Below are 14,648 nucleotides of genomic sequence, written 5' to 3' on the forward strand. Positions count from 1 at the left end.
TGTCTCATATTTATTTCCATTTTTTAAGTTTTTATAAACAATATGGCAAGAAATATATTTTAGTTAAATTTTTGCTCATATTTATGTTATTTTCTTAAGCTGCAATCATAAATTGGAAAGTTGTTCAAAAGATACACAAAACCATCAGTTTTCTTACGTATAGTGTCAAATCATCCTACAGTCTTTTGACGGTTGACAGCATCATCAATAGCATAAAGAACACATGATTTCTCTGTTCAATATAAATATTCTATTTACCTACCTACCCTACCTTTCCAAATTTAAAGGTGAAATGGTGCCTTTTTTTTATTGTAATTCCTTGAGTCAAATATTTTTTTCATAGTTGTATAAGTTATTTTTATTTCTTCTCTTGTGAATTGTCTTTTTGTTATTTTCTCGTTGATTTCCTAATATCATTTATTGAATAATACTTTCCTTAAATGCTTATTCATGCCTCGAGTTTGCAAAAATGCATGACAGTGGGCTTTAATTCTCCCCTACTGATCAGTTCATCCATGCCCAAATCATCGCCAGGCTGCTTTAATTATTGCATCTTTAGATTTTCAATATCTCACATAATATCTTGCTATTCTTTTTGACATTTTGTTGTCTATTTTTAAATATTTATTTTTCAATTTAAACTTTTTAAAATTCTACTGGGATTTTCATCTTTTCCAAGAACATTATTCAAGTCTTATTTAACAACATTTCCTTCATTAATTCATTCAACAAATGTTTATTGAGCACTTGACATGAGCCAGGAATTATTTTAGGTACTGAACATAAAGAACAAATAGAATTCCTTGCTCTCATGGAGGTTATATTCTAGTGAGATAGAGATAAAGACAATGAACAAGATAAGTAAGTATACCAGAGAATGTTAAATAGTAGACAGAGCTAAATAGAAAAAAAAAAAAAAAAAAAAAGCTGGAAAGGGGCTTATGAAATAGCATTGTTGGTGGGTTTTAATTCAAGTTCTTCAGGAAGCCAAAGTTAGAACAGAATCAGACATGCAAGAGATGCGTTGTGGGGTGTGAAAGTTGCAGATAACAAGAGGAAATCACTTTCATTAGACCCAGACGAAATAAGGCTGGGAAGGCATGAAGCAGAGGAAGCACATGCTTACATGCCTGAGATAAAAACCTTTCACAAGGACTTTCTAAAAACCCCGTAAGAAACCCTTTCACCTTCATGCATCCCCTGCTTTGATAAGATTTATTACCAGACATTCTTTAGGACTGCAGTAATTCAGGTAAGATTCTCTCAGAACACATGCCCAGTAAATGGGAAGACCACCAATGAACTGACAACAATCCTGGCTTTGCATCTCTGGAACCAATAAACTTTGTTTCTAAGGTCTTATTTAAATTCCTTTTTGCTAATGCAAGCTTCCTTTTACCCTTCCCTGGTGGTTTGCCATTCCATGCATTCCAGATTATAATCCTGATTTCTTATTCCTGAGTAAACCCAACATATTTAAAGATAATTTTCTCTAGTGGCTTTTTTAGGTTATGGGGTAGGTGGCGGGGGAGCCTGAGAAAAATATAGGAGAGAACACAGGAAAAGGCAGGAACACTGTCAGCCACTGATGAAATCTGACATTCATAAAGAAGGAAAGGAATAAACCTCAAATGTCTTATTGAGAAAAAGAGGGGAGAGGGAAAGGACAAGAAATAGGTGGGGGAAGGAAATGGGTAAAACTAGCCTCACACTGCTGTGCAGCCAAGAAAATCTCACCCAGCTGATTGGGAGCCTAGGCCAAAGATTTCGCAATGGAGGATTTCCACCTCTGGTAGAATTAGCCATGTGCTGGTACCCAATCGCTTTTGCTCATTGACTGGGAGCATCCCGGGGAGGGCGTGGCCTTTACTTGGTGGGCGGTATTGGAGTCAAGCAGGTTCTCTTTCCATGGCCACCACAATGGGATAAAGTTTTGAAATTTTAAATAGGTAGATTCTGAAATGTAGTACACATACTTGCCCATTTATTATGTATTTATAATTATTCCACAATATTGGCTGATGTTACAAAAGGGGTGGGACTTTTCCATGGCATTTGAAAATTAATTATTGCTAGTAGGCAGGAAACCTACATTTTGGATATTTATTTTCTTTTCTAACCTGCCACCTTCCCGAACTCTTATTAATTTATTTGCTCCTTTGGTTGAGATTTTCGTATTGTTAAGAACACCATCACACATAGTTTTGTCCCCATCTTTTTGAATTATTCTGCTTTATTTCTTATCTTTTTGCCAAATCAGGGTTGATGATTGTGGATATGTTCATATTCATGGGACTCCCTTTCAGTTTTGCCATTAAAGGATTATGCCGATGATATATATATATTATATATATATGTTATATATATATAATATATATGTTATATATTATATAAATAACATATATTATATATATAATATATATTATATATTTGCCATTAAAGGATTATGCGATGATATATATAATATATATGTTATATATAATATCTTATATATATTATATATATAACATGTATAATATATATATATTTCAGATGAATACATATATATATATATTCATTCCTTGGTCAGTTTCCTAAGGAATTCTAAATTACCAAAATTAACCTAGGAAATTGATCTGGGAACATTTTTTCACATCTTGCTATAGAATTATAGATAATGTATTCATACATTTTCCACCTCCTAATACATGATATATCTTATCATTTCTAGTGTTTGTGGTTGTGCTTTTACTTGTTCTTTTTTTTTTATTAGACTTCAAGAAGTTTCTTTCTTTTACGTTTTTTTTTCTTCAGAGAATCAGCTCTTGAAAGTGTCTGTCATTTCTGCATCTTTCTCTTTTATAATTTATTAATTTCTGCTTTTATCTTCAACATTCCTCGATTCATTCTCTGCATAATTTTATTTTATTTTTCACAGGCTTTTAAAAGAGAAAAAGTGAGAGTTGTTTGTGCCTTTTCTAGTCACATCTCTAATCATAATTATAATCATCACATATTGCAGGCAGCGTGGGGTTATGGTCAAGGATGTAGATTCTGTCTGCTTCATATTTCCTGGGTTCATATCCCACCCAGCTCTACTTTTGCCAACTGTGGGACATGGACAAGCAGTTTCCATATGTGTAAAATAAGGATTATCATTGTAATAACATTTAGCTCATAGGGTTACTGTGAAGATTACCTGAGCTAATATTTGTAAAGCTTTCAAACAGGGCTTGGCACACAGTAACTGCTATGTAATACATGAATAAATTACATTTATGCAGTACTTTATTCTTTACAAAACATCTTCACATTAATTTTCTCCCTTAGTTATAACAACTCCACGAGGCAAACAATTCTCATCATTACTTTTTCTATGATAAAACTGGAATGCCAACGAGTCAACTTAAATTAGTGGATGGAAGAGACAGGTCTTATGATTCTGGGATCAGCATGTGGCTTGAAGCCCAAATGACCTTTAGTTTAGGATTTGTGGGGACACAGACAGAGAAGTCCATCTTTGGCTCAGCTTTAGTCACTGGCAACAGTCGCAGATTTTGAGACCCTCAGCTGGATGATAAACCACTTGAGACCGGGACCAGCAGCTGGAACAACTGTCACAAAGAGCTTTAAGGTACCAGGCTCCTAGACAAGTGAAGTCAGCCTCGGCAGGAAGGTGGGACAGGACCTGGTTGAAGTGCAGGCGATGTGGGTTCTCATCCTGGTCTTGCCTCTGTCTTACTCAGTAAGTGTAAACAAGACACTTTGCCCTGCCACATCTCCATTTTCTCAAATATGAAACAGGGAAAATATTTCTGCCCAGCCTCCTCCACACGGCCCCTACAGGATTCAGAAGATGCTGCTGGCGGTGCATGCAGCACTTTGAAAGTTTATAAAGTTTTCCACATAGGCAAGATTCTGTGCATGTCTAAGATCTCTCCCCTCCCACTTTCTTTGCTTACACAACCAGGAAGTGAAAAGCAGATGTGGAAACCACTCCCAAACTTTGTGCCAGCCCCCCAAATCTTGTGCCCAGGAAATGTCCTCCAACTTTTCCTCACACCAACAGCATCATTATCTTTGCATAGGAGAAAAAAAATCTATACATCTCTCCAAACAGAAATCTAATTTCCAACTGGCTTCACCTGGACTGTGAACCATAGGAAACAGACCACAACCAAATTTTCCACAAGCACTGTTTTCCATGCACACCCAAAACCAAGCAGGAAAGAGAGGAAATGGAAAACTCCCCTGGGCACTTAGCCCTTCATTATGTTGTAAGAGTGCGAACTACCTGGGGAAAATAATCAAATTTAGGGGAGAAGGAGATTAGTCCAATTCTGGTTCACATTACCAAAACTGTTTCTCTAACTATATATTTCTTCAGATTCTAGGAACTGTCCACTGAAATCATTTTACATTTTAAATCCATTGTATTTAGGTTTCTTCTTTCCCCAACAAGAACTGAATCCATCTATTAACTACCTACCTAGTCTTTTCTTGGTGAGTAGCCACTTTTATTTTCCTAAAGTGTACAGGATGGAAATTTGAAGGAGATGTGCAAATCACAACTACAAGGCACGCAAGTGAGTAGGGGAGGCTTCTACCCCTTCTTCTGTTCCTAATAGAACCCCCTTAAACCTCAAGAAAGAGATGTGAGCAGCTAGACATTAGAGTCCTTCCTTCTTTTGCAAGGAAAAAACGTGGAGGGAAGAGAGAGAGACTGATTTTCTGAGCACCGACAGGCTTTATCCTTCATGAATTTCATTCTTCCTTTGTTCTATGTGTGTAGAAAGGAGGGAGGGAATTAGTAGAAAGAGTGACAAAGAAACTGATGTCCAGTGGGTATGCAAAAGAGGACCCTGGCTGAACTTACCATTTGAGGGCAGGGTGCCAATGGTCTGTGGCCACCCATAGATGCCAGTTATACCCTACTCAGGCTAGGAAAGGACCCACAGAGCAAAAGAACGATCTCCCAAGAGTTCTTGTGAATTAAGATTGCTCTTAACCAAATTTAGTACATGTCGCTAACAAAGGAAGGTTATTGCCAGGCCCAGCTGCTCTGCCCTCATCAGACATAGAGAAGTATGTAGAGTTCAGGGCCAGCAAGGGATGAAAGGGAACCAGTGATTAGTGGGTATCCACTATGTGTCAGATACTTGTTAATAGACACACACAGACACACATAAAATCTCATTAACCCAGTAGAAAGTTAGCTTCCGGATGGTAAAGGATTTTGCCTATTTTGTTCACTGTTCTAGCTCTAGTGCATTGACACATAGCAAGTGCACAAGAAATACGTGTGAAATGAATAAATGGACTGTCACAACCCTATGGATATAAAATAATTACCAATCTTGTTTTAAGATGAGGCAGCTAAGTTTCAGAGATGTTGGGGAGTAGATGAGCTAGGATTCAAACCTAGCTATGTCCGGAATCCATAGCCAATGCCTTTCAGGACCCCTTGCTGTTCTCACACAACAAACTGAAATGTATACAGCACAAAGTGTGGCCAGGGTCTTAAAATCACATTCCATAAAGAATCAATGGAGAACTGAGGTGTTTATCTGTGAAAAGGAACATCATAAACTAACAAGTTATGGAGAGGCCCTCCCCTTTCTGGAATTCTGTTCCTCATTCGTGAGATGAAGGTTTTGGACTAGATCACAGAACAAATAATTGACATATGTATCATGACCCTGCCCTTCTATGACAGGCATTACTCATTGATTATAGTACTCTTTCTCACTGAATTTGGATGCAATTTCATAAATATTCTCAACAATACTCCATGCAACCCCACCCATGATTAAAATTGGCATGCATAATAAAGGCTGTTTGATTTCTCTAAACTAGATCATCTCTAATGTCCCTCAAATTTATTTATTTTTTAGGAGTTTTTCATTACTTTATTTTTCAAATGGTTTCTAATGTTAGCCTCATGAGTTATTCCATATACAGTCACTCTCTACATAACAACATTAATGTTAATGACAGACCACATATACAGCAGGGGTCCCATAAGATTATAATACCATATTTTTACTGTACCTTTTTTATGTTTACTTTTTATCTCCATTTATAATTTTTTTTTATTTCCATAGGTTATTGGGGAACAGGTGGTGTTTGGTTACATAAGTTCTTTAGTGGTGATCTGTGAGATTTTGGTGTGCCCAGCACCCGAGCAGTACATATTGCACCCTATTTGTAGGCTTTTATCCCACACCTCCCTCCCACCCTTTTCCCCAAGTCTCCAAAGTCCATTGTATCATTCTTATGCCTTTGCGTCCTCATAGCTCAGCTCCCACACATCAGCGAGAACATACAATGTTTGGCTTTCCATTCCTGAGTTACTTCACTTAGAATAATAATCTTCATTTTCATTAATTCATTCCTTTTTATGGTTGAGCACTATTCCATTTTTTTAATATATAAATATTACACTTATGGTGATACATATATACACGCACACATATATATACACACACTTATATGTATTCATATATACACACACACACACACACATATATATAGGTTCTTTATCCACTTGATGGGCATTTGGATTGGCTCCACGTTTTTGCAATTGCAAATTGTGCTGCTATAAACATGCATGTGCAAGTGTCTTTTCCATATAATGACTTCTTTTCCTCTGGGTAGATACCCAGTAGTGGGATTGCTGGATCAAATGGTAGTTCTACTTTTAGTTCCTTAAGGAATCTCCACACTGTTTTCCATAGTGGTTGCACTAGTTTACAGTCCCACCAGCAGTATAGAAGTGTTCCCTGATCACCACATCCACACCAACATCTACTGTTTTTTTGATTTTTTAAATTATGGCCATTCTTGCAGGAGTTACCTGGTATCACATTGTGGCTTTGATTTGCATTTCCCTGATCATTAGTAATGTTGAGTATTTTTTTCGTATGTTTGTTGGCCATTTGGATATCTTCTTTTGAGAACTGTCTATTCATGTCCTTAACCCACTTTTTGATGGGACTGTTTTTTTTCTTGCTGATTTGTTTGAGTTCATTGTAGATTCTGGATGTTAGTCCTTTGTCCCATGTATAGATTAGGAAGATTTTCTCCCACTCTGTGGGTTGTCTGTTTACTCTGCTGACTGTTCCTTTTGCTGTGCAAAAGGTCTTTAGTTTAATTAAGTCCCAGCTATTTATCTTTGTTTTTATTGCATTTGTTTTTGGGTTCTTGGTCAAGAAATCCTTACCTAAGTCAATTTCTAGAAGGGTTTTTCCAATGTTATCTTCTAGAGTTTTTATAGTTTCAGGTCTTAGATTTAAGTCCTTTATCTTGAGTTGATTTTTATATAAGGTGAGAAATGAGGATCCAGTTTTATTCTCCTACATGTGGCTAACCAATTATCCCAGCACTGTTTGTTGAAAAGAGTGTCCTTTCCCCACTTATGTTTTTGTTTGCTTTGTTGGAGATCAGTTGGCTGTAAGTACTTGGGTTTATTTATGGGTTCTCTACTCTGCTCCATTGGTCTATGTGCCTATTTTAATTACAGTACCATGCTATTTTGGTGACTATGGCCTTATAGTATAGTTTGAAATCAGGTAATGTGATGCCTCCAGATTTGTTCTTTTAGCTTAGTCTTGCTTTGGTTATGCAGGCTCTTTTTAGATTCTATATGAATTTTAGAATTGTTTTTTCTAATTCTGTGAAGAATGATAGTGGTATTTTGATGGGAATTGTATTGAATTTGTAGATTACTTTTGGCAATATGGTCATTTTCACAATATTGATTCTACCCTTCCATGAGCATGGGATGTGTTTCCATTTGTTTGTTCATCTATGATTTCTTTCAGCAGTGTTTTGTAATTTTCCTTGTAGAAGTCTTCCACCACCTTGGTTCGGTATATTTCTAAGTATTGTATTTTATTTTATTTTTTGCAGCTATTGTAAAAGGGGTTGAATTCTTGATTTGATTCTCTGCTTGGTCACTCTTGGTGCATAGAAGAGTACTGATTTGTGTATATTAATTTTGTATCCAGAAACTTTGCTGAATTCTTTTATCAGTTCTAGGGGCTTTCTGGAGGAGTCTTTAGGGTTTTTGAGGTAGAGGATCATATCATCGGCAAACAATGACAGTTTGACTTCCTCTTTACCAATTTGGATGCCCTTTATTTCTTTTGTCTGATTGCTCTGGATAGGACTTCTAGTACTATGTTGAAGAGGAGTGGTGAGAGTGGGCATCCTTGTCTTTTTCCAGTTCTCAGAGGGAATGCTTTCAACTTTTGCCCACTCAGTATTATGTTGGCTGTGGGTTTGTCATAGATGGTTTTTATTACATTGAAGTGTGTCCCTTGTATGCCAATGTTGCTGAGAGTTTTCATCATAAAGCGATGATGAATTTTGTTGAATGCTTTTTCTGCATCTATTGAGGTGATCATGTGATTTTTGTTTTTAATTCTGTTTATGTGGTGTATCACATTTATTGACTTGCATAGGTTTAACCATCCCTGGTATGAAACCCACTTGAACATGGTGGATTATCTTTTTGATATGTTGTTGGATTTGGTCAGCTAGTACTTTGTTAAGGAGTTTAGCATCTATGTTCATCAGGAATATTGGTCGGTAGTTTTCTATGAACACCTTTACATGCATAAACTAGAAAATGAATAGAATGTATATTCTGCAGTTGTTTGATGGAATGTTCTGTATATATCTGTTAAGTCCATTTTTTCCAAGGTAGAGTTTAAATCCATTGTTTCTTTGTTGACTTTCTGTCTTGATGAGCTGTCTAGTGCTGTCAGTGGAGTATTTAAGTCCCCACTATTATTATGTTGCTGTCTATCTCATTTCTCAAGTCTATTAGCAATTGTTTTATAAATTTGAGAGCTTCAGTGCAGGTGCAAATATGTTTAGGATTGTGATATTTTCCTGTTGGACAAGGCCTTTTACCAATAATGTCCCTCTTTGTCTTTTTAAACTGGTGTTGCTTTATAGTTTGTTTTGTCTGATATAAGAAGAGCTATTCCTGTTCACTTTTGGTGTTCATTTGCATGAAATGTCTTTTTCCACCACTTTACCTTAAGTTTATGTGAGTCCTTATGTGTTAGGTGAGTCTCTTGAAGGCAGAAGATAGTTGGTTGGTTAATTCTTATCCATTCTGCAGTTCTGTATCTTTTAAGTAAAGCATTTAGGCCATTTATATTCAGTGTTAGTATTGAGGTATGAGATACCATTCCATTCATTGTGCTATCTGTTGCCTGTCATTTTTTGTTTTTGTTTTTTAAATTGTGTTTTTGTTGTAAAATTCCTGTGACATTTATGCTTTAAAGAGGTTCTGTTGTGATGTGCTTCCAGGATTTGTTTCAAGATATAGAGCTCCTTTTAGCAGTCCTTGTAGTAGTGGCTTTGTAGTGGTGAATTCTCTCAGCATTTGTTTGTCTGAAAAAGACTGTATGTTTCCTTCATATATGAAGCTTAGTTTTGCTGGATTCAAAATTCTTGGCTGATCATTGTTTTGTTTGAGGAAGCTGAAGGTAGGGTCACAAATCTCTTCCAGTTTGTAGGGCTTCTGCTGAGAAATCTGTGATAATCTGATAGGTTTTCCTTTATAGGTTACCTGGTGCTTTTGCCTCACAACTCTTAAACTTCTTTCCTTCATCTTACCTTTAGATAACCTGATGACAATGTGCCTAGGTGATGATCTTTTTGCAATGAATTTCCCAGGTGTTCTTTGTGCTTCTTGTATTTGGATGCCTAGGTCTCTAGCAAGGCCAAGGAAGTTTTCCTCAATTATTCCTCTAAATATGTTTTCCAAACTTTTGTATTTCTCTTCTTCCTCAGGAATGCCAATTATTCTTAGGTTTGGTCACTTAACATAATCCCAGGCTTCTTGGAGGCCTTGTTCACATTTTCTTTTTCTTTTTTCCTTGTTTTTGTTAGATTGGGTTAATTCAAAGACCTTGTCTTCAAGCTATGAATTGCTTTCTTCTACTTGTTCAATTCTATTGCTGAGACTTTCCAGAGCATTTTGCATTTCTATAAGTGTGTCCATTATTTCCTGAAGTTTTGATTGTTTTTTATTTGTGTTAGCTATGTCATTGAATATTTCTCCCTTCACCTTGCATCATTTTCTTGATTTCTTTATGTTGGGTTTCACCTTTCTCTGGTGCCTCCTTGATTATCTAATAACTAACCTCCTGAATTCTTTTTCAGGTAAACCAGGGATTTCTTCTTGGTTTGGATCCATTGCTGGTGAGCTACTGTGATTTTTTTTGTGGGGTGTTTAAAAGCCCTGCTTTGTCATATTATCAGAGTTGGTTTTCTGGTTCCTTCTCCTTTGGGTAGCCTCTGTCAGAGGGAAGGTCTAAGGCTGAAGGCTTTTGTTCAGATTCTTTTGTCCCATGGGGTGTTCCTTGATGTAGTACTCTCCCCCTTTTCCTATGCATGTGGCTTCCTGAGAACTGAGCTGTAGTGATTATTATCTTTCTTCTGGATCTAGCCACCCAGGGAGTCTACCAGACTCTGGGCTAGTACTGGGGGCTGTCTGTACAGAGTCCTGTGATGTGAAACATCTGTGGGTCTCTCAGTCATGGATGCCAGCGCCTATTCCAGTGGAGGTTGCAGGGGGGTAAAATGGACTCTGTGTGGGTTCTTAGCTTTGGTGGTTTAATGCACTATTTTTGTGCTGGTTGGCCTCCTGCCAGGAGGTGGTGCTTTCCAGAGAGCATCAGCTGTGGTAGTGTGGAGAGAAACAGATGGTAGGTGAGGCCCTAGAACTCCCAAGTGTATATGCCCTTTGTCTTAGTTACTAGGATGAGTACGGAAGGACCACGGGGTGGGGGCAGGCCTAGGCTTGTCTGAGCTCAGACTCTCCTTGGGTGGACCTTGCTGCAGCTATGTGGGGGATGGGGGTGAGGTTCCCAGATCAATGGAGTTATGTTCCCAGGAGGATTGTGGCTATCTCTACTGTGTCATGCAGATTGTCAGGGAAGTGGGGGCTAGCCAGCAGTCACAGACCTTACCCAGCTCCCATGCAACCCAGAGTGCCAGTCTCACTCCCACTATACACCCCAACCACACCAAGTTTATTTCCAGGCAGTGGGTGAGCAGGGCTATGAACTTGCCCCAGGTTACCTGCCTCCCAGCTGCGAAAGCAAGTATGGATTTCCTTCTTCCCCAGTCAGTGGAATCTGCATTCCAGATTCACACCCTTCCCCAAGTTCTGGCCAGGAGGCTTCTTAATCAGTTCAAATTGTTACTATGTTCAGCTAGAGATTTCCTTCTCCTTGTGGCCTTTCTCCAGTGCCTCTGGCAGCCCTCCCAAAGGATTCCTGTGAAGCCAGGCAGGAATGACCAGCCTGGGGACCCAGAGAGCTCACAGGGCCTTTTCCACTGCTTCCTCCACTTCCGTACCTCCCTTGGCTCTCTAAATTGACTGAGCTCCAGATAAGGTCAAAATCTTCTCCCGTAATCTAGACCTTCAGTTTCCCCAGTGGGAGTGTGTGTTTAGAGGTAGACAATCTCCCTTTCCCACTTCTGCAGTTTGGGCACTCAGCATATTTGCAGTGTCTCCTGGGTCCTGCGGGAGCAACCCGCTTCCTTCAGAGGGTCGGTGGGCCCTCTCGGGTTTCCTAGTTTATTCCTGCAGTCGTTCTGGAGCTAAAATTCATGATGCGAGCCTCCATACACTGCTCTGTCCATCCGAGTCAGAGCTGCAATCTAGTCCTGCTTCCTGTCTGCCATGATTCCCCTTTTTCTCCTCTCAAATTTGTTTAATTTGTTTAATTTGTTTTTGTCCATGAATTCAACACTGTTTCTATCTTGCTCCGTATATTGTTTAACACAGAAGAGACCATGACCAATAAAAGGCTCCAATCTTCCCTGAGAACAGTACCATAAAAATCATGTAGCCTCTGAACTCTGGGTTTATTCAAAGAGAATCTTCTATTAAAATCACCTTCCAGATAAGAGAAAAATAAAAAGTTTTAACTACAACTGATCTAAATATTGTTGACAGAAGATCCCCTCCTCTAAAACTGAGACAATGCCTATTACAAAGACTGCATTTCAAAAGTAAAAAGTGAGCTAAAGTAAAAAGTTGGGAGAGAGTTTTAGATTTAAGGTTTTGGCCCATGGATTGGCTTGTAGTCAGTATTTTCTTGAGTTACACATACAGTGAAGATTGCCACGAAATAAGATGACACATTGAAAATAACATTATCTGAGCAGCATCATGTCTGGATTTCAGCCAAGCTCAAGAAATATAAAATAATGTTATTTTTATATGGTAGCCTCACAGCTGGGTATCTGGCTTTTAATGGTTTAGAAAGAGTAAGTGAGAAGACTTCATATTGATTTTTTTTCAAGTTTACTTTTTAATAACACAAATAACCTTCAGTAACTTATAAGGTATTCCATTAATGCCATAAAAGTACAAAATCTGAATTTCTGGTTTAGAAGTTCTCACATTTCATAGAATGCAAATGTTAGATGCATTTATGCAATCACAAATGCAACTAAGGTCATTGGTGGCAAACAACAGAAAGTAACTCTGGTTGATTTACACAGGAAGGGAATGAATAAATGGTGTTGGGACGTTCAAGGAATGGATCTGAAGGCAGAGGAACTAGGCTCAAGAGTCTGTGAGTACAGCCAGGACCCTGCCCCATCACTACTGGCCATGTGCTCCCTCCCGACCCATTCCATCCTGCTAGATTCAATTGCCCTGGACATTCACTCTACACCAGTGATCTCCTGAGTCCAGCATAAATGCCATGGATAATGTCTAACAGTCTCTATGTCTTCACATCATTCTCTCATTATTCAAAGTCCTAGACAGAAACTTCTTCTTATTCACACTCAAGTTTTGGCCCTGGATCTAGCTGTTAGCCAGTAGAGATAGGAAATACTTGCCCCCTCCTTGGGCTTCTGCTCAAATAGGAAAGTATCCAGAAGCTGGGGAACCAAAATGACTAAAGCTTGTTAAAATAAAATACCCAAATGAATACAAAGTGAATATTTCATGTCAGTGAAATACCCCAACTTCACCTTTGTTAAAAAATAACAAAGAACTGTAATTTATTGAGGTGACTTTCTTCCAGGCAATGCACTATGTACAATATATAATATATTGTGTACTTCTAGGCAATGCACTATGTATAATATTTAATATATATAATTTCCATCTCATTTAATCCCTCATAACACCCCTAATGAGACAGGTATTAGCATATTAAGGACAAGGAAAGAGTAACATGCTCAGGTTTACACAGCTATTGAGCGTCAGAGCCAGAATTTAAAGGAAAACCTTTCTGAAACCAATACCAGTTCCTCTAACCACTAAACTACACAGACTCTCCATGAGTATTGCTACTGTGGCTTGGCTCAGGGTTTGCACTTACAAGGCATAGGATACGTTTATTTTGGCATTTCCTTTCAGCAGACATTCAGTGAGTTCCCACCACCTATAAGTCACCATCTTAAGCACCATGGGTGGACATGAACATGAGTAAAGTACATGTCAGTCGCTAACTACAATATGGAAAATAATAAAATCCATGCTAGTGACAAATAAAAGATAAGTCATAACCTGCAAATTCCTTGAGGGCAAGGATTGTGTCTTTCTTGCTTACTTTCTATCCTTAGTACTTAGCAAGGTGCCTGGATATAGTAGACTCTCAGTAAGTATTTAATGAATGAATAAAAATAATTAACATTTATTATGCACTTACCATGAGCCAAGCACCGTGCCAAGCCTCCTATGAGGTATTTACAATGACTATCTCCATTGTGTACCCTACCTAGGATCACGTGAGTCAGGGGCATACAAAACCATGCAAACTGTACTGTACTGGGGGTGAGAGCTTCAGCTTGAGGTCGGCAACCAGACAGCATGCTGGTTATAGCAATCTGGGCTCCACATCTGTACCCCCTTGGCTTTCATAAGAAGAAAAGGCATCTTGTTCAATGGCTCTGTTAAGAGAAAAGAAATTGCTCTCCCAGAATTTTCCCACGGATCCCCCGTTTGCATCTAACTGGCAGGAATTGGTCATATATTTATTCCTAAATTGGGTTCTGTAGCCAAAGCGAAGTCATAAGCTGACTGGCCTCAGCCAAAATGGCCAGTTCAGTCAGGTCCAGAGAAGTATTAAGAGGGCTATTAAGTAATATTAAGGGGGTTCTGATGATCCTTAATAGGGTCAAGCCCTGCAGCTGGAGGTCGGTTCAACTTCCCCTGGAGCATATGGGCTATTGGGAGATGGGTAGCTAGCTGTAAATAAGTGGAACTACTCTCAGGAAGGCGAAATGGACAGATGGATGCTCTATCGGTCACTGAATATGTCCACTATGACCTCCCTCTTAAAATTCCTACGAGGACCCCCCACAGCTCTCAGAATAAAGTCCGAATGTCTCAGCAAAGCACACAACGTTCTTCACCACTTGCCTTCAGCCTGATTTTCCAGGCTTACTTCCAAACCTTGCAGGTCCCCTCCCCTGGTTTCCTAGAACTATTCCCTCTCCTCTGAAAGCATGCCCTGCCCTTCCCCTTGCCTTTGCCCATGTGGTCTTGTGCCTGGAAAACTTTTCGGCTCTCAGATAACATGGCAGCTCCTCCTCTCAGCACAATGTCCTGCCTGCTTCTTTGGGTGAACTGCTCCTCAGTGCCTCAGGGGACCCCATGAGACAGTCTGCAAGGGCAA

This window comes from Macaca fascicularis, chromosome 5 (genome assembly GCF_037993035.2).
Source record: "Macaca fascicularis isolate 582-1 chromosome 5, T2T-MFA8v1.1".
Lineage (NCBI taxonomy): Eukaryota > Metazoa > Chordata > Mammalia > Primates > Cercopithecidae > Macaca > Macaca fascicularis.